Raw genomic sequence first — 21,418 nt, forward strand, 5'->3', positions numbered from 1 at the left:
CACGCTGAAGAAATATAGACAGTTTCAAAAACTACATTTCGTTGATTTTCTAACGGTATTAGTCCGTTTCAGTTACAACAGTTGCGTCAAATATTCGTACCAAAATGGTATTTAGCGATATTTTTCTGATATTACTAGGTTGCCTCGCCTTAAACAGTGAAACAATTGACTGTGGGACTTAATTGAACTGATTTTGGACTTCAACTTTATAAGTGTGATAATTGAGACAATTGGACTCCAAGAAATAAAAATGTTCTGAATTTGACATGATTGCTAGAACTCAGCGATTACACTGGGCGCTGTGGTAGCGCTTCATTTAAAAATGCAGATAAATAAGTCATTTTTTACTGTAGGACCAATCCTAGCTGTTATCACACGCTGAAGAAATAGAGACAGTTTCAAAAACTACATTTCATTGACTTTCCAACGGTATCAGTCCGTTTCAGTTACAACGGTTGCGTCACATATTCGTACCAACATATATTTATCGATATTTTTCTGATTTTACTAGGTTGCCTCGCCTTAAACAGTGAAACGATTGACTGTGGGACTTAATTGAACTAATTTTGGACTTTAACTTTATAAGTGTGAAAATTGAGACACTTGGACTCCAAGAAATAACAATGTTCTGAATTTGACATGATTGCTAGAACTCAGCGATTACACTAGGCGCTGTGGTAGCGCTTTATTTAAAAATGTAGGTATGTAAGTCATTTTTTACTGTGGGACCAATCCTAGCCGTTATCGCACGCTGAAGAAATTAAGACAGTTTCAAAAACTAAATTATATTGACTTTCTAACGGTGTCAGCCCGTTTGAGTTATAACAGTTGGGTCACATTTTTGTACCAACATGTATTTAGCGATATTTTTTTGATATTACTAGGTTGCATCGCTTTTAACAGTGAAACGATTGACTGTGGGACTTAATTGAACTGATTTTGGACTTTAACTTTATAAGTGTGATAATTGAGACAATTGGACTCCAAGAAATAACAATGTTTTGAATTTGACATGATTGCTAGAACTCAGCGGTTACACTGGGCGCTGTGGTAGCGCTTCATTTAAAAATGCAGATAAATAAGTCATTTTTTACTGTAGGACCAATCCTAGCTGTTATCGCACGCCGAAGAAATAGAGACAGTTTCAAAAACTACATTTCATTGACTTTCTAACGGTATCAGTCCGTTTCAGTTACAACAGTTGCGTCAAATATTCGTACCAACATGGTATTTAGCGATATTTTTCTGATATTACCAGGTTGCATCGCTTTTAACAGTGAAACGATTGACTGTAGGACTTAATTAAACTGATTTTGGACTTTAACTTTATAAATGTGATAATTAAAACAATTGGACTCCATGAAATAAAATTCTTCTTAAATTAGCATGATTGACGGAATTCAGCGATTACACTGGGCGCTGTGGTAGCGCTTCATTTAAAAATGTAGATAAATAAGTCATTTTTTACTGTAGGACCAATCCTAGCTGTTATCGCACGCTGAAGAAATAGAGACAGTTTCCAAAACTACATTTCGTTGATTTTCTAACGGTATTAGTCCGTTTCAGTTACAACAGTTGCGTCAAATATTCGTACCAAAATGGTATTTAGCGATATTTTTCTGATATTACTAGGTTGCCTCGCCTTAAACAGTGAAACAATTGACTGTGGGACTTAATTGAACTGATTTTGGACTTCAACTTTATAAGTGTGATAATTGAGACAATTGGACTCCAAGAAATAAAAATGTTCTGAATTTGACATGATTGCTAGAACTCAGCGATTACACTGGGCGCTGTGGTAGCGCTTCATTTAAAAATGCAGATAAATAAGTCATTTTTTACTGTAGGACCAATCCTAGCTGTTATCACACGCTGAAGAAATAGAGACAGTTTCAAAAACTACATTTCATTGACTTTCCAACGGTATCAGTCCGTTTCAGTTACAACGGTTGCGTCACATATTCGTACCAACATATATTTATCGATATTTTTCTGATTTTACTAGGTTGCCTCGCCTTAAACAGTGAAACGATTGACTGTGGGACTTAATTGAACTGATTTTGGACTTTAACTTTATAAGTGTGAAAATTGAGACACTTGGACTCCAAGAAATAACAATGTTCTGAATTTGACATGATTGCTAGAACTCAGCGATTACACTAGGCGCTGTGGTAGCGCTTTATTTAAAAATGTAGGTATGTAAGTCATTTTTTACTGTGGGACCAATCCTAGCCGTTATCGCACGCTAAAGAAATTAAGACAGTTTCAAAAACTAAATTATATTGACTTTCTAACGGTGTCAGCCCGTTTGAGTTATAACAGTTGGGTCACATTTTTGTACCAACATGTATTTAGCGATATTTTTTTGATATTACTAGGTTGCATCGCTTTTAACAGTGAAACGATTGACTGTGGGACTTAATTGAACTGATTTTGGACTTTAACTTTATAAGTGTGATAATTGAGACAATTGGACTCCAAGAAATAACAATGTTTTGAATTTGACATGATTGCTAGAACTCAGCGGTTACACTGGGCGCTGTGGTAGCGCTTCATTTAAAAATGCAGATAAATAAGTCATTTTTTACTGTAGGACCAATCCTAGCTGTTATCGCACGCCGAAGAAATAGAGACAGTTTCAAAAACTACATTTCATTGACTTTCTAACGGTATCAGTCCGTTTCAGTTACAACAGTTGCGTCAAATATTCGTACCAACATGGTATTTAGCGATATTTTTCTGATATTACCAGGTTGCACCGCTTTTAACAGTGAAACGATTGACTGTAGGACTTAATTAAACTGATTTTGGACTTTAACTTTATAAATGTGATAATTAAAACAATTGGACTCCATGAAATAAAATTCTTCTTAAATTAGCATGATTGACGGAATTCAGCGATTACACTGGGCGCTGTGGTAGCGCTTTATTTAAAAATGTAGATATGTAAGTCATTTTTTACTGTGGGACCAATCCTAGCCGTTATCGCACGCTGAAGAAATTGAGACAGTTTCAAAAACTACATTTCATTAACTTTCTAACGGTATCAGTCAGTTTCTGTTACAACGGTTGCGTGACATATTCGTACCAACATGTGTTTAGCGATATTTTTCTGATATTACTAGGTTGTATCCCTTTTAACAGTGAAACGATTGACTGTGAGACTTAATTGAACTGATTTTGAACTGCGACCTTACAAATGTGATGAAAGAGACAAATGGACTCCATGAAATAACATTCTTCTCAAATTGGCATGATGGCCGGAACTCAGCGATTAAACTGGGCGCTGTGGTAGCGCTTTATTTAAAAATGTAGATAAATAACTCATTTTTTACTGTAGGACCAATCCTAGCCGTTATTGCACGCTGAAGAAATTGAGACAGTTTCAAAAACTACATTTCAATGACTTTCTAACGGTATCAGTCCGTTTCAGTTACAACAGTTGCGTCAAATATTCGTACCAACATGGTATTTAGCGATATTTTTCTGATATTACTAGGTTGCCTCGCCTTAAACAGTGAAACGATTAACTGTGGGACTTAATTGAACTGATTTTGGACTTTAACTTTATAAGTGTGATAATTGAGACAATTGGACTCCAAGAAATAAAAATGTTCTGAATTTGACATGATTGCTAGAACTCAGCGATTACACTGGGCGCTGTGGTAGCGCTTCATTTAAAAATGCAGATAAATAAGTCATTTTTTACTGTAGGACCAATCCTAGCTGTTATCGCACGCCAAAGAAATAGAGACAGTTTCAAAAACTACATTTCATTGACTTTCTAACGGTATCAGTCCGTTTCAGTTACAACGGTTGCGTCACATATTCGTACCAACATATATTTATCGATATTTTTCTGATATTACTAGGTTGCCTCGCCATAAACAGTGAAACGATTGACTGTGGGACTTAATTGAACTGATTTTGGACTTTAACTTTATAATTGTGATAATTGAGACAATTGGACTCCAAGAAATAACAATGTTCTGAATTTGACATGATTGCTAGAACTCAGCGATTACACTGGGCGCTGTGGTAGTGCTTCATTTAAAAATGCAGATAAATAAGTCATTTTTTACTGTAGGACCAATCCTAGCTGTTATCGCACGCCAAAGAAATAGAGACAGTTTCAAAAACTACATTTCATTGACTTTCTAACGGTATCAGTCCGTTTCAGTTACAACGGTTGCGTCACATATTCGTACCAACATATATTTATCGATATTTTTCTGATATTACTAGGTTACATCGCTTTTAACAATGAAACGATTGACTGTGGGACTTAATTGAACTGATTTTGGACTGCAACCTTACAAATGTGATGATTGAGACAATTGGACTCCATGAAATAACATTCTTCTTAAATTGGCATGATTGCCGGAACTCAGCGGTTAAACTGGGCGCCGTGGTAGCGCTTCATTTAAAAATGTAGATATATAAGTCATTTTTTACTGTGGGACCAATCTTAGCCGTCATCGCACGCTAAAGAAATTGAGACAGTTTCAAAAACTACATTTCATTGACTTTCTCACGGTATCAGTATGTTTCAGTTACAATAGCTGCGTCACATATTCGTACCAACATGTGTTTAGCGATATTTTTCTGATATTACTAGGTTGTATCGCTTTTAACAGTGAAACGATTGACTGTGGGACTTAATTAAACTGATTTTGGACTTTAACTTTATAAGTGTGATAATTGAGACAATTGGACTCCAAGAAATAAAAATGTTCTGAATTTGACATGATTGCTAGAACTCAGCGATTACACTAGGCGCTGTGGTAGCGCTTCATTTAAAAATGCAGATAAATAAGTCATTTTTCTCTGTAGGACCAATCCTAGCTGTTATCGCACGCCAAAGAAATAGAGACAGTTTCAAAAACTACATTTCATTGACTTTCTAACGGTATCAGTCCGTTTCAGTTACAACGGTTGCGTCACATATTCGTACCAACATATATTTATCGATATTTTTCAGATATTACTAGGTTACATCGCTTTTAACAATGAAACGATTGACTGTGGGACTTAATTGAACTGATTTTGGACTGCAACCTTACAAATGTGATGATTGAGACAATTGGACTCCATGAAATAACATTCTTCTTAAATTGGCATGATTGCCGGAACTCAGCGGTTAAACTGGGCGCCGTGGTAGCGCTTCATTTAAAAATGTAGATATATAAGTCATTTTTTACTGTGGGACCAATCTTAGCCGTCATCGCACGCTAAAGAAATTGAGACAGTTTCAAAAACTACATTTCATTGACTTTCTCACGGTATCAGTATGTTTCAGTTACAATAGCTGCGTCACATATTCGTACCAACATGTGTTTAGCGATATTTTTCTGATATTACTGGGTTGTATCGCTTTTAACAGTGAAACGATTGACTGTGGGACTTAATTAAACTGATTTTGGACTTTAACTTTATAAGTGTGATAATTGAGACAATTGGACTCCAAGAAATAAAAATGTTCTGAATTTGACATGATTGCTAGAACTCAGCGATTACACTAGGCGCTGTGGTAGCGCTTCATTTAAAAATGCAGATAAATAAGTCATTTTTCTCTGTAGGACCAATCCTAGCTGTTATCGCACGGCAAAGAAATAGAGACAGTTTCAAAAACTAAATTTCATTGACTTTCTAACGGTATCAGTCCGTTTCAGTTACAACGGTTGTGTCACATATTCGTACCAACATATATTTATCAATATTTTTCTGATATTACTAGGTTGCCTCGCCTTAAACAGTGAAACGATTGACTGTGGGACTTAATTGAACTGATTTTGGACTTTAACTTTATAAGAGTGATAATTGAGACAATTGGACTCCAAGAAATAACAATGTTCTGAATTTGACATGATTGCTAGAACTCAGCGATTACACTGGGCGCTGTGGTAGCGCTTTATTTAAGAATGTAGATATGTAAGTCATTTTTTACTGTGGGACCAATCCTAGCCGTTATCGCACGCTATAAAATTGAGACAGTTTCAAAAACTAAATTTCATTGACTTTCTAACGGTGTCAGCCCGTTTGAGTTATAACAGTTGGGACACATTTTTGTACCAACATGTATTTAGCGATATTTTTCTGATATTACTAGGTTGCATCGCTTTTAACAATGAAACGATTGACTGTGGGACTTAATTGAACTGATTTTGGACTGCAACCTTTCAAATGTGATGATTGAGACAATTGGACTCCATGAAATAACATTCTTCTTAAATTGGCATGATTGCCGGAACTCAGCGGTTAAACTGGGCGCCGTGGTAGCGCTTCATTTAAAAATGTAGATATATAAGTCATTTTTTACTGTGGGACCAATCTTAGCCGTCATCGCACGCTAAAGAAATTGAGACAGTTTCAAAAACTACATTTCATTGACTTTCTCACGGTATCAGTATGTTTCAGTTACAATAGTTGCGTCACATATTCGTACCAACATGTGTTTAGCGATATTTTTCTGATATTACTAGGTTGTATCGCTTTTAACAGTGAAACGATTGACTGTGGGACTTAATTAAACTGATTTTGGACTTTAACTTTATAAGTGTGATAATTGAGACAATTGGACTCCAAGAAATAAAAATGTTCTGAATTTGACATGATTGCTAGAACTCAGCGATTACACTAGGCGCTGTGGTAGCGCTTCATTTAAAAATGCAGATAAATAAGTCATTTTTCTCTGTAGGACCAATCCTAGCTGTTATCGCACGGCAAAGAAATAGAGACAGTTTCAAAAACTATTTCATTGACTTTCTAACGGTATCAGTCCGTTTCAGTTACAACGGTTGTGTCACATATTCGTACCAACATATATTTATCAATATTTTTCTGATATTACTAGGTTGCCTCGCCTTAAACAGTGAAACGATTGACTGTGGGACTTAATTGAACTGATTTTGGACTTTAACTTTATAAGTGTGATAATTGAGACAATTGGACTCCAAGAAATAACAATGTTCTGAATTTGACATGATTGCTAGAACTCAGCGATTACACTGGGCGCTGTGGTAGCGCTTTATTTAAGAATGTAGATATGTAAGTCATTTTTTACTGTGGGACCAATCCTAGCCGTTATCGCACGCTATAAAATTGAGACAGTTTCAAAAACTAAATTTCATTGACTTTCTAACGGTGTCAGCCCGTTTGAGTTATAACAGTTGGGACACATTTTTGTACCAACATGTATTTAGCGATATTTTTCTGATATTACTAGGTTGCATCGCTTTTAACAATGAAACGATTGACTGTGGGACTTAATTGAACTGATTTTGGACGGCGACCTTACAAATGTGATGATTGAGACAATTAGACTCCATGAAATAACATTCTTCTTAAATTGGCATGATTGCCGAAACTCAGCGGTTAAACTGGGCGCCGTGGTAGCGCTTCATTTAAAAATGTAGATATATAATTTATTTTTTACTGTGGGACCAATCTTAGCCGTCATCAAACGCTGAAGAAATTGAGACAGTTTCAAAAACTACATTTCATTGACTTTCTCACGGTATCAGTCTGTTTCAGTTACAATAGTTGCGTCACATATTCGTACCAACATGTGTTTAGCGATATTTTTCTGATATTACTAGGTTGTATCGCTTTTAACAGTGAAAAGATTGACTGTGGGACTTAATTAAACTGATTTTGGACTGTGAGCTTACAAATGTGATGAATGAGACAATTGGACTCCATGAAATAACATTCTTCTTAAATTGGCATGATTGCGGGAACTCAGCGATTAAACTGGGCGCTGTGGTAGCGCTTTATTTAAAAATGTAAATAAATAACTCACTTTTTACTGTAGAACCAATCCTAGCCGTTATCGCTCGCTGAAGAAATTGAGACAGTTTCAAAAACTACATTTCATTGATTTTCTAACGGTATTAGTCCGTTTCAGTTACAACAGTTGCGTCAAATATTCGTACCAACATGGTATTTAGCGATATTTTTCTGATATTACTAGGTTGCATCGTTTTTAACAGTCAAACGATTTACTGTAGGACTTACTTGAACTGATTTTAGACTTTAAGTTTATAAATTTGTTAATTGAAACAATTGAACTCCATGAAATAACATTCTTCTTAAATTAGCATGATTGACGGAACTCAGCGATTACCATGGGCGCTGTGGTAGCGATTCATTTAAAAATGTATATATGTAAGTCATTTTTTTCTGTGGGACCAATCCTAGCCGTTATCGCACCCTGAAAAAATTGAGACAGTTTCAAAAACTAAATTTCATTGACTTTCTAACGGTGTCAGCCCGTTTGAGTTATAACAGTTGGGTCACATTTTTGTACCAACATGTATTTAGCGATCTTTTTCTGATATTACTGGGTTGTATCGCTTTTAACAGTGAAAAGATTGACTGTGGGACTTAATTGAACTGATTGTGGACTTCAACTTTATAAGTGTGATAATTGAAAAAATTGAACTCCAAGAAATAACAATGTTCTGAATTTGACATGATTGCTAGAACTCAGCGATTACACTGGGCTCTGTGGTAGCGCTTCATTTAAAAATGCATATAAATAAGTCATTTTTTACTGTAGGACCAATCCTACCTGCTATCGCACGCTGAAGAAATAGAGACAGTTTCAAAAACTACATTTCATTGACTTTCTAACGGTATCAGTCCGTTTCAGTTACAACGGTTGCGTCACATATTTGTACCAACATATATTTATCGATATTTTTCTGATATTACTAGGTTGCCTCGCCTTAAACAGTGAAACGATTGACTGTGGGACTTAATTAAACTGATTCTGGACTGCGACCTTACAAATGTGATGAATGAGCCAATTGGACTCCATGAAATAACATTCTTCTTAAACTGGCATGATTGCCGGAACAAAGCGATTAAACTGGGCGCTGTGATAGCACTTTATTTAAAAATGTAGATAAATAACTCATTTTTTACTGTAGGACCAATCCTAGCCGTTATCGCACGCTGCAGAATATGAGACAGTTTCAAAAACTACATTTCATTGACTTTGTAACGGTATCAGTCCGTTTCAGTTACAACAGTTGCGTCAAATATTCGTACCAACATGGTATTTAGCGATATTTTTCTGATATTACCAGGTTGCATCGCTTTTAACAGTGAAACGATTGACTGTAGGACTTACTTGAACTGATTTTGGGCTTTAACTTTATAAATGTGATAATTGAAACAATTGGACTCCATGAAATAACATTCTTCTTAAATTAGCATGATTGACGGAACTCAGCGATTACATTGGGCGCTGTGGTAGCGCTTCATTTAAAAATGTAGATATGTAAGTCATTTTTTACTGTGGGACCAATCCTAGCCGTTATCGCACGCTGAAGAAATTGAGACAGTTTCAAAAACTACATTTCATTGACTTTCTAACGGTATCAGTCCGTTTCTGTTACCACGGTTGCGTGACATATTCGTACCAACATGTGTTTAGCGATATTTTTCTGATATTACTAGGTTGCATCGCTTTTAACAGTGAAACGATTGACTGTAGGACTTACTTAAACTGATTTTGGACTTTAACTTTATAAATGTGATAATTGAAACAATTGGACTCTATGAAATAACATTCTTCTTAAATTAGCATGATTGACGGAACTCAGCGATTACACTGGGCGCTGTGGTAGCGCTTCATTTAAAAATGTAGATATGTAAGTCATTTTTTACTGTGGGACCAATCCTAGTCGTTATCGCACGCTGAAGAAATTGAGACAGTTTCAAAAACTAAATTTCATTGACTTTCTAACGGTGTCAGCCCGTTTGAGTTATAACAATTGGGTAACATTTTCGTACCAACATGTATTTAGCGATATTTTTATGATATTTCTAGGTTGCATCGCTTTTAACACTGAAACAAACGATTGTGGGACTTAATTGAACTCATTTTGGACTGTGACCTAACAAATGTGATGAATGAGACAATTGGACTCCAAGAAATAACAATGTTCTGAATTTGACATGATTGCCGGTACTCAGCGATTACACTGGGCGCTGTGGTAGCAATTCATTTAAAAATGCAGATAAATAAGTCATTTTTTACTGTAAGACCAATCCTAGCTGTTATCGCACGCTGAAAAAATAGAGACAGTTTCAAAAACTACGTTTCGTTGACTTTCTAACGGTATCAGTCCCTTTCTGTTACAACGGTTGCGTCACATATTCGTACCAACATGTATTTAGCGATACTTTTCTGATATTACTAGATTGCATCGCTTTTAACAGTGAAACGGTTGACTGTGGGACTTAATTGAACTGATTTTGGACTGTGAGCCTACAAATGTGATGAATGAGACAATTGGACTCCATGAAATAACACTCTTCTTAATTTGGCATGATTGCCGCAACTCAGCGATTAAACTGGGCGCTGTGGTAGCGCTTCATTTAAAAATGTAGATAAATAACTCATTTTTTACTGTAGGAACAATCCTAGCCGTTATCGCACGCTAAAGAAATAGAAACAGTTTCAAAAACTACATTTCATTGACTTTCTATTGGTATCAGACCGTTTCTGTTACTACGGTTGCGTCACATATTCGTACCAACATGTATTTAGCGATGTTTTTCTGATAATACTAGGTTCCATCGCTTTTAACAGTGAAACGATTGACTGCAGGACTTACTTGAACTGATTTTGGACTTTAACTTTATAAATGTGATAATTGAAACAATTGGACTCCATGCAATAACTTTCTTCTTTAATTGGCATGATTGCCGGTACTCAGCGATTACACTGGGCGCTGTGGCAGCGCTTCATTTAAAAGTGTAGATATATTAGTCATTTTTTACTGTGGGACCAATCCTGGCCGTTATCGCACGCTGAAGAAATTGAAACAGTGTCAAAAACTACATTTTATTGACTTTCTATTGGTATCAGTCCGTTTCAGTTACAACGGTTGCGCCACATATTCCTACCAACATGTATTTAGCGATATTTTTCTGATATTACTAGGTTGTATCGCTTTTAACAGTGAAACGATTGACTGTGGGACTTAATTGAACTGATTTTGGACTTTAACTTTATAAGTGTGATAATTAAGAAAATTGAACTCCAAGAAATAACAATGTTCTGAATTTGACATGATTGCTAGAACTCAGCGATTACACTAAGCGCTGTGGTAGCGCTTCATTTAAAAATGCAGATAAATAAGTCATTTTTTACTGTAGCGCCAACCCTAGCTGTTATCGCACGCAAAAGAAATAGAGACAGTTTCAAAAACTACATTTCATTGACTTTCTAACGGTATAAGTCCCTTTCAGTTACAACGGTTGCGTCACATACTCGTACAAACATGTATTTAGCGATATTTTTCTGTTATTACTAGGTTGTATCGCTATTAACAGTGAAACGATTGACTGTGGGAATTAATTGAACTGATTTTGGACTTTAGCTTTATAAGTGTGATAATTGAGACAATTGGACTCCAAAAAATAACAATGTTCTGAATTTGACATGATTGCTAGAGCTCAGCGATTACACTGGGCGCTGTGGTAGCGCTTCATTTAAAAATGCAGATAAATAAGTCATTTTTTACTGTAGAACCAATCCTAGCTGTTATCGCACGCTGAAGAAATTGAGACAGTGTCAAAATCTACATTTTAATGACTTTCTAACGGTATCAGTCCGTTTCAGTTACAACGTTTGCGTCACATATTCCTACCAACATGTATTTAGCGATATTTTTCTGATATTACTAGGTTGTATCGCTTTTAACAGTGAAACGATTGATTGTGGGACTTAATTGAACTGATTTTGGACTTTATCTTTATAAGTGTGATAATTAAGAAAATTGAACTCCAAGAAATAACAATGTTCTGAATTTGACATGATTGCTAGAACTCAGCGATTACACTAAGCGCTGTGGTAGCGCTTCATTTAAAAATGCAGATAAATAAGTCATTTTTTACTGTAGGGCCAATCCTAGCTGTTATCGCACGCAAAAGAAATAGAGACAGTTTCAAAAACTACATTTCATTGACTTTCTAACGGTATCAAGTCCGTTTCAGTTACAACTCTTGCGTCACATACTCGTACAAACATGTATTTAGCGATATTTTTCTGTTATTACTAGGTTGTATCGCTATTAACAGTGAAACGATTGACTGTGGGAATTAATTGAACTGATTTTGGACTTTAGCTTTATAAGTGTGATAATTGAGACAATTGGACTCCAAGAAATAACAATGTTCTGAATTTGACATGATTGCTAGAGCTCAGCGATAACACTGGGCGCTGTGGTAGCGCTTTATTTAAAAATGCAGATAAATAAGTCATTTTTTACTGTAGAACCAATCCTAGCTGTTTTCGCACGCTGAGGAAATTCAGACAGTTTCAAAAACTACATTTCATTGACTTTCTAACGGTATCAGTCCGTTTCTGTTACAACGGTTGCGTCACATATTCGTACCAACATGTATTTAGCGATACTTTTCTGATATTACTAGATTGCATCGCTTTTAACAGTGAAACGGTTGACTGTGGGACTTAATTGAACTGATTTTGGACTGTGAGCTTACAAATGTGATGAATGAGACAATTGGACTCCATGAAATAACACTCTTCTTAAATTGGCATGATTGCCGCAACTCAGCGATTAAACTGGGCGCTGTGGTAGCGCTTCATTTAAAAATGCAGATAAATAACTCATTTTTTACTGTAGTACCAATCCTAGCCGTTATCGCACGCTAAAGAAATAGAAACAGTTTCAAAAACTACATTTCATTGACTTTCCATTGGTATCAGACCGTTTCTGTTACTACGGTTGCGTCACATATTCGTACCAACATGTATTTAGCGATGTTTTTCTGATAATACTAGGTTGCATCGCTTTTAACAGTGAAACGATTGACTGCAGGACTTACTTAAACTGATTTTGGACTTTAACTTTATAAATGTGATAATTGAAACAATTGGACTCCATGCAATAACTTTCTTCTTAAATTGGCATGATTGCCGGTACTCAGCGATTACACTGGGCGCTGTGGCAGCGCTTCATTTAAAAGTGTAGATATATTAGTCATTTTTTACTGTGGGACCAATCCTGGCCGTTATCGCACGCTGAAGAAATTGAGACAGTGTCAAAAACTACATTTTATTGACTTTCTAACGGTATCAGTCCGTTTCAGTTACAACGGTTGCGTCACATATTCCTACCAACATGTATTTAGCGATATTTTTCTGATATTACTAGGTTGTATCGCTTTTAACAGTGAAACGATTGACTGTGGAACTTAATTGAACTGATTTTGGACTTTAACTTTATAAGTGTGATAATTAAGAAAATTGAACTCCAAGAAATAACAATGTTCTGAATTTGACATGATTGCTAGAACTCAGCGATTACACTAAGCGCTGTGGTAGCGCTTCATTTAAAAATGCAGATAAATAAGTCATTTTTTACTGTAGGGCCAATCCTAGCTGTTATCTCACGCAAAAGAAATAGAGACAGTTTCAAAAACTACATTTCATTGACTTTCTAACGGTATCAAGTCCGTTTCAGTTACAACTCTTGCGTCACATACTCGTACAAACATGTATTTAGCGATATTTTTCCGTTATTACTATGTTGTATCGCTATTAACAGTGAAACGATTGACTGTGGGACTTAATTGAACTGATTTTGGACTGTGAGCTTACAAATGTGATGAATGAGACAATTGGACTCCATGAAATAACACTCTTCTTAAATTGGCATGATTGCCGCAACTCAGCGATTAAACTGGGCGCTGTGGTAGCGCTTCATTTAAAAATGCAGATAAATAACTCATTTTTTACTGTAGGACCAATCCTAGCCGTTATCGCACGCTAAAGAAATAGAAACAGTTTCAAAAACTATATTTCATTGACTTTCTATTGGTATCAGACCGTTTCTGTTACTACGTTTGCGTCACATATTCGTACCAACATGTATTTAGCGATGTTTTTCTGATAATACTAGGTTGCATCGCTTTTAACAGTGAAACGATTGACTGCAGGACTTACTTGAACTGATTTTGGACTTTAACTTTATAAATGTGATAATTGAAACAATTGGACTCCATGCAATAACTTTCTTCTTAAATTGGCATGATTGCCGGTACTCAGCGATTACACTGGGCGCTGTGGCAGCGCTTCATTTAAAAGTGTAGATATATTAGTCATTTTTTACTGTGGGACCAATCCTGGCCGTTATCGCACGCTGAAGAAATTGAGACAGTGTCAAAAACTACATTTTATTGACTTTCTAACGGTATCAGTCCGTTTCAGTTACAACGGTTGCGTCACATATTCCTACCAACATGTATTTAGCGATATTTTTCTGATATTACTAGGTTGTATCGCTTTTAACAGTGAAACGATTGACTGTGGAACTTAATTGAACTGATTTTGGACTTTAACTTTATAAGTGTGATAATTAAGAAAATTGAACTCCAAGAAATAACAATGTTCTGAATTTGACATGATTGCTAGAACTCAGCGATTACACTAAGCGCTGTGGTAGCGCTTCATTTAAAAATGCAGATAAATAAGTCATTTTTTACTGTAGGGCCAATCCTAGCTGTTATCTCACGCAAAAGAAATAGAGACAGTTTCAAAAACTACATTTCATTGACTTTCTAACGGTATCAAGTCCGTTTCAGTTACAACTCTTGCGTCACATACTCGTACAAACATGTATTTAGCGATATTTTTCCGTTATTACTATGTTGTATCGCTATTAACAGTGAAACGATTGACTGTGGGACTTAATTGAACTGATTTTGGACTGTGAGCTTACAAATGTGATGAATGAGACAATTGGACTCCATGAAATAACACTCTTCTTAAATTGGCATGATTGCCGCAACTCAGCGATTAAACTGGGCGCTGTGGTAGCGCTTCATTTAAAAATGCAGATAAATAACTCATTTTTTACTGTAGGACCAATCCTAGCCGTTATCGCACGCTAAAGAAATAGAAACAGTTTCAAAAACTATATTTCATTGACTTTCTATTGGTATCAGACCGTTTCTGTTACTACGTTTGCGTCACATATTCGTACCAACATGTATTTAGCGATGTTTTTCTGATAATACTAGGTTGCATCGCTTTTAACAGTGAAACGATTGACTGCAGGACTTACTTGAACTGATTTTGGACTTTAACTTTATAAATGTGATAATTGAAACAACTGGACTCCATGCAATAACTTTCTTCTTAAATTGGCATGATTGCCGGTACTCAGCGATTACACTGGGCGCTGTGGCAGCGCTTCATTTAAAAGTGTAGATATATTAGTCATTTTTTACTGTGGGACCAATCCTGGCCGTTATCGCACGCTGAAGAAATTGAGACAGTGTCAAAAACTACATTTTATTGACTTTCTAACGGTATCAGTCCGTTTCAGTTACAACGGTTGCGTCACATATTCCTACCAACATGTATTTAGCGATATTTTTCTGATATTACTAGGTTGTATCGCTTTTAACAGTAAAACGATTGACTGTGGGACTTAATTGAACTGATTTTTGACTTTAACTTTATAAGTGTGATAATTAAGAAAATTGAACTCCAAGAAATAACAATGTTCTGAATTTGACATGATTGCTAGAACTCAGCGATTACACTGGGCGCTGTGGTAGCGCTTCATTTAAAAATGCAGATAAATAAGTCATTTTTTACTGTAGAACCAATCCTAGCTGTTATCGCACGCTGAAGAAATTGATACAGTGTCAAAAACTACATTTTATTGACTTTCTAACGGTATCAGTCCGTTTCAGTTACAACGGTTGCGTCACATATTCCTACCAACATGTATTTAGCGATATTTTTCTGATATTACTAGGTTGTATCGCTTTTAACAGTAAAACGATTGACTGTGGGACTTAATTGAACTGATTTTTGACTTTAACTTTATAAGTGTGATAATTAAGAAAATTGAACTCCAAGAAATAACAATGTTCTGAATTTGACATGATTGCTAGAACTCAGCGATTACACTAAGCGCTGTGGTAGCGCTTCATTTAAAAATGCAGATAAATAAGTCATTTTTTACTGTAGGGCCAATCCTAGCTGTTATCGCACGCAAAAGAAATAGAGACAGTTTCAAAAACTACATTTCATTGACTTTCTAACGGTATCAGTCTGTTTCAGTTACAACGGTTGCGTCACATACTCGTACAAACATGTATTTAGCGATATATTTCTGTTATTACTAGGTTGTATCGCTAATAACAGTGAAACGATTGCCTGTGGGAATTAATTGAACTGATTTTGGACTTTAGCTTTATAAGTGTGATAATTGAGACAATTGGACTCCAAGAAATAACAATGTTCTGAATTTGACATGATTGCTAGAGCTCAGCGATAACACTGGGCGCTGTGGTAGCGCTTCATTTAAAAATGCAGATAAATAAGTCATTTTTTACTGTAGAACCAATCCTAGCTGTTATCGCACGCTGAAGAAATAGAGACAGTTTCAAAAACTACATTTCATTGACTTTCTAACGGTATCAGTCCGTTTCAGTTACAACGGTTGCGTCACATATTCGTACCAACATGTATTTAGCGATATTTTTCTGATATTACTAGGTTGCATCGTTTTTAACACTGAAACGATTGACTGTGGGAATTACTTAAACTGATTCTGGACTTAAACTTTATAAATATGATAATTGGGACAATTGGACTCCATGCAATAACATTCTTCTTAAAATGGCATGATTGACGGAACTGAGCGGTTACACTGGGCGCTGTGGTAGCGCTTCATTTAAAAATGTAGATATATAAGTCATTTTTTACTGTAGGACCAATCCTAGCCGTTATCGCACGCTGAAGAACTGTAGACAGTATCAAAAACTACATTTCGTTGACTTTCTATCGGTATCAGTCCGTTTCTGTTACTACAATTGCGTCACATATTCGTACCAACATGTATTTAGCGATGTTTTGCTGATAATACTAGGTTGCTTCGCTTTTAACAGTGAAACGATTGAATGCAGGACTTACTTGAACTGACTTTAGACTTTAACTTTATAAATGTGATAATTAAAACAATTGGACTCCCTGCAATAACATTCTTCTTAAATTGGAATGATTGACGGAACTCAGCTATTACACTGGGCGCTGTGGCAGCGCTTTATTTAAAAGTGTAGATATATTAGTCATTTTTTACTGTGGGACCAATCCTAGCCGTTATCGCACGCAGAAGAAATTCAGACAGTTTCAAAAACTACATTTCATTGACTTTCTAACGGTGTCAGTCCGTTTCTGTTACAACGGTTGCGTCACATAAATCGTACCAACATGTGTTTAGCGATATTTTTCTGATATTACTAGGTTGTATCGCTTTTAACAGTGAAAAGATTGACTGTGGGACTTAATTGAACTGATTTTGGACTTCAACTTTATAAGTGTGATAATTGAGAAAATTCAACTCCAAGAATTAACAATGTTCTGAATTTGACATGATTGCTAGAACTCAGCGATTACACTGGGCGCTGTGGTAGCGCTTCATTTAAAATTACAGATATATAAGTCATTTTTTACAGTAGGACCAATCCTAGCTGTTATCGCACGCTGAAGAAATATAGACAGTTTCAAAAACTACATTTCATTGACTTTCTAACGGTATCAGTCCCTTTCAGTTACAACGGTTGCGTCACATATTCGTACCAACATATATTTATCGATATTTTTCTGATATTACTAGGTTGCCTCGCCTTAAACAGTGAAACGATTGACTGTGAGACTTAATTGAACTTATTTTGGACTGTGAGATTACAAATGTGATGAATGAGACAATTGGACTCCATGAAATAACATTCTTCTTAAATTGGCATGATTGCCGGAACTCATTGATTAAACTGGGCGCTGTGGTAGCGCTTCATTTAAAAATGTAGATAAATAACTCATTTTTTACTGTAGGACGAATCCTAGCCGTTATCGAACGCTGAAGAAATTGAGACAGTTTCAAAAACTACATTTCATTGACTTTCTAACGGTATCAGTTCGTTTCAGTTACAACAGTTGCGTCAAATATTCGTACCAACATGGTATTTAGCGATATTTTTCTGATATTACTAGGTTGCATCGCTTTTAAAAGTGAAACGATTGACTGTAGGACTTACTTGAACTGATTTTGGACTTTAACTTTATAAATGTGATAATTGAAACAAATGGACTCCAAGAAATAACAATGTTCTGAATTTGACATGATTGCTAGAGCTCAGCGATTACACTGGGCGCTGTGGTAGCGCTTCAATTAAAAATGCAGATAAATAAGTCATTTTTTACTGTAGAACCAATCCTAGCTGTTATCGCACGCTGAAAAAATAGAGACAGTTTCAAAAACTACATTTCATTGAGTTTCTAACGGTATCAGACTGTTTCAGTTACAACGGTTGCGTCACATATGCGTACCAACATATATTTATCGATATTTTTCTGATATTACTAAGTTGCCTCGCCTTAAAATGTGAAACGATTGACTGTGGGACTTAATTGAACTGATTTTGGACTGTGAGCTTACAAATGTGATGAATGAGACAATTGGACTCCATGAAATAACATTCTTCTTAAATTGGCATGATTGCCGGAACTCAGCGATTACACTGGGCGCTGTGGTGGCGCTTCATTTAAAAATGTAGATATGTAAGTCATTTTTTACTGTGGGACCAATCCTAGCCGTTATCGCACGCTGAAGAAATTGAGACAGTTTTAAAAACTAAATTTCATTGACTTTCTAACGGTGTCAGCCCGTTTGAGTTATAACAGTTGGGTCACATTTTTGTACCAACATGTATTTAGCGATATTTTTCTGATAATACTAGGTTGCATCGCTTTTAACAGTGAAACGATTGACTGCAGGACTTACTTGAACTGATTTTGGACTTTAACTTTATAAATGTGATAATTGAAACAATTGGACTCCATGCAATAACATTCTTCTTTTTTAATTGGCATGATTGACGGAACTCAGCTATTACACTGGGCGCTGCGGCAGCGCTTTATTTAAAGGTGTAGATATATTAGTCATTTTTTACTGTGGGACCAATCCTAGCCGTTATCGCACGCTGAAGAAATTCAGACAGTTTCAAAAACTACATTTCATTGAAGTTCTAACGGTATCAGTCCGTTTCTGTTACAACGGTTGCGTCACATAAATCGTACCAACATGTGTTTAGCGATATTTTTCTGATATTACTAGGTTGTATCGCTTTTAACAGTGAAAAGATTGACTGTGGGACTTAATTGAACTGATTTTGGACTTCAACTTTATAAGTGTGATAATTGAGAAAATTCAACTCCAAGAATTAACAATGTTCTGAATTTGACATGATTGCTAGAACTCAGCGATTACACTGGGCGCTGTGGTAGCGCTTCATTTAAAATTACAGATATATAAGTCATTTTTTACAGTAGGACCAATCCTAGCTGTTATCGCACGCTGAAGAAATATAGACAGTTTCAAAAACTACATTTCATTGACTTTCTAACGGTATCAGTCCCTTTCAGTTACAACGGTTGCGTCACATATTCGTACCAACATATATTTATCGATATTTTTCTGATATTACTAGGTTGCCTCGCCTTAAACAGTGAAACGATTGACTGTGAGACTTAATTGAACTTATTTTGGACTGTGAGATTACAAATGTGATGAATGAGACAATTGGACTCCATGAAATAACATTCTTCTTAAATTGGCATGATTGCCGGAACTCATTGATTAAACTGGGCGCTGTGGTAGCGCTTCATTTAAAAATGTAGATAAATAACTCATTTTTTACTGTAGGACGAATCCTAGCCGTTATCGAACGCTGAAGAAATTGAGACAGTTTCAAAAACTACATTTCATTGACTTTCTAACGGTATCAGTTCGTTTCAGTTACAACAGTTGCGTCAAATATTCGTACCAACATGGTATTTAGCGATATTTTTCTGATATTACTAGGTTGCATCGCTTTTAAAAGTGAAACGATTGACTGTAGGACTTACTTGAACTGATTTTGGACTTTAACTTTATAAATGTGATAATTGAAACAAATGGACTCCAAGAAATAACATTCTTCTTAAATTGGCATGATTGCCGGAACTCAGCGATTAAACTGAGCGCTGTGGTAGCGCTTCATTTAAAAATGTAGATAAATAACTCATTTTTTACTGTAGGACGAATGCTAGCCGTTATCGAACGCTGAAGAAATTGAGACAGTTTCAAAAACTACATTTCATTGACTTTCTAACGGTATCAGTCCGTTTCAGTTACGACAGTTGCGTCAAATATTCGTACCAACATGGTATTTAGCGATATTTTTCTGATATTACTAGGTTGCATCGCTTTTAACAGTGAAACGATTGGCTGTAGGACTTACTTGAACTGATTTTGGACTGTGACCTTACAAATGTGATGAATGAGACAATTGGACTCCATGAAATAACATTCTTCTTAAATTGGCATGATTGCCGGAACTGAAGGGTTAAACTGGGCGCTGTGGTAGCGTTTCATTTAAAAATGTAGATATATAAGTCATTTTTTACTGTGGGACCAATCCTAGCCGCTATCGCACGCCGAAGAAGTTGAAACATTTTTAAAAACTACATTTCATTGACTTTCTAACGGTATCAGTCCGTTTCAGTTACAACGGTTGCGTCACATATGCGTACCAACATATATTTATCGATATTTTTCTGATATTACTAGGTTGTATCGCTTTTAACAGTGAAATGATTGACTGTGGGACTTAATTGAACTGATTTTGGACTTTAACTTTATAAGTGTGATAATTGAGAAAATTCAACTCCAAGAATTAACAATGTTCTGAATTTGACATGATTGCTAGAACTCAGCGATTACACTGGGCCCTGTGGTAGCGCTTCATTTAAAATTACAGATAAATAACTCATTTTTTACAGTAGGACCAATCCTAGCTCTTATCGCACGCTGAAGAAAAAGAGACAGTTTCAAAAACTACATTTCATTGACTTTCTAACGGTATCAGTCCGTTTCAGTTACAACAGTTGCGTCAAATATTCGTACCAACATGGTATTTAGCGATATTTTTCTGATATTACTAGGTTGCATCGCTTTTAACAGTGAAACGATTGACTGTAGGACTTACTTGAACTGATTTTGGACTGTGAGCTTACAAATGTGATGAATGAGACAATTGGACTCCATGAAATAACATTCTTCTTAAATTGGCATGATTGCCGGAACTCAGCGATTACACTGGGCGCTGTGGTGGCGCTTCATTTAAAAATGTAGATATGTAAGTCATTTTTTACTGTGGGACCAATCCTAGCCGTTATTGCACGCTGAAGAAATTGAGACAGTTTCAAAAACTACATTTCATTGACTTTCTAACGGTGTCAGCCCGTTTGAGTTATAACAGTTGGGTCACATTTTTGTACCAACATGTATTTAGCGATATTTTTCTGATATTACTAGGTTGC

This window comes from Hydractinia symbiolongicarpus, chromosome 12 (genome assembly GCF_029227915.1).
Source record: "Hydractinia symbiolongicarpus strain clone_291-10 chromosome 12, HSymV2.1, whole genome shotgun sequence".
Classification (NCBI taxonomy): Eukaryota; Metazoa; Cnidaria; class Hydrozoa; order Anthoathecata; family Hydractiniidae; genus Hydractinia; species Hydractinia symbiolongicarpus.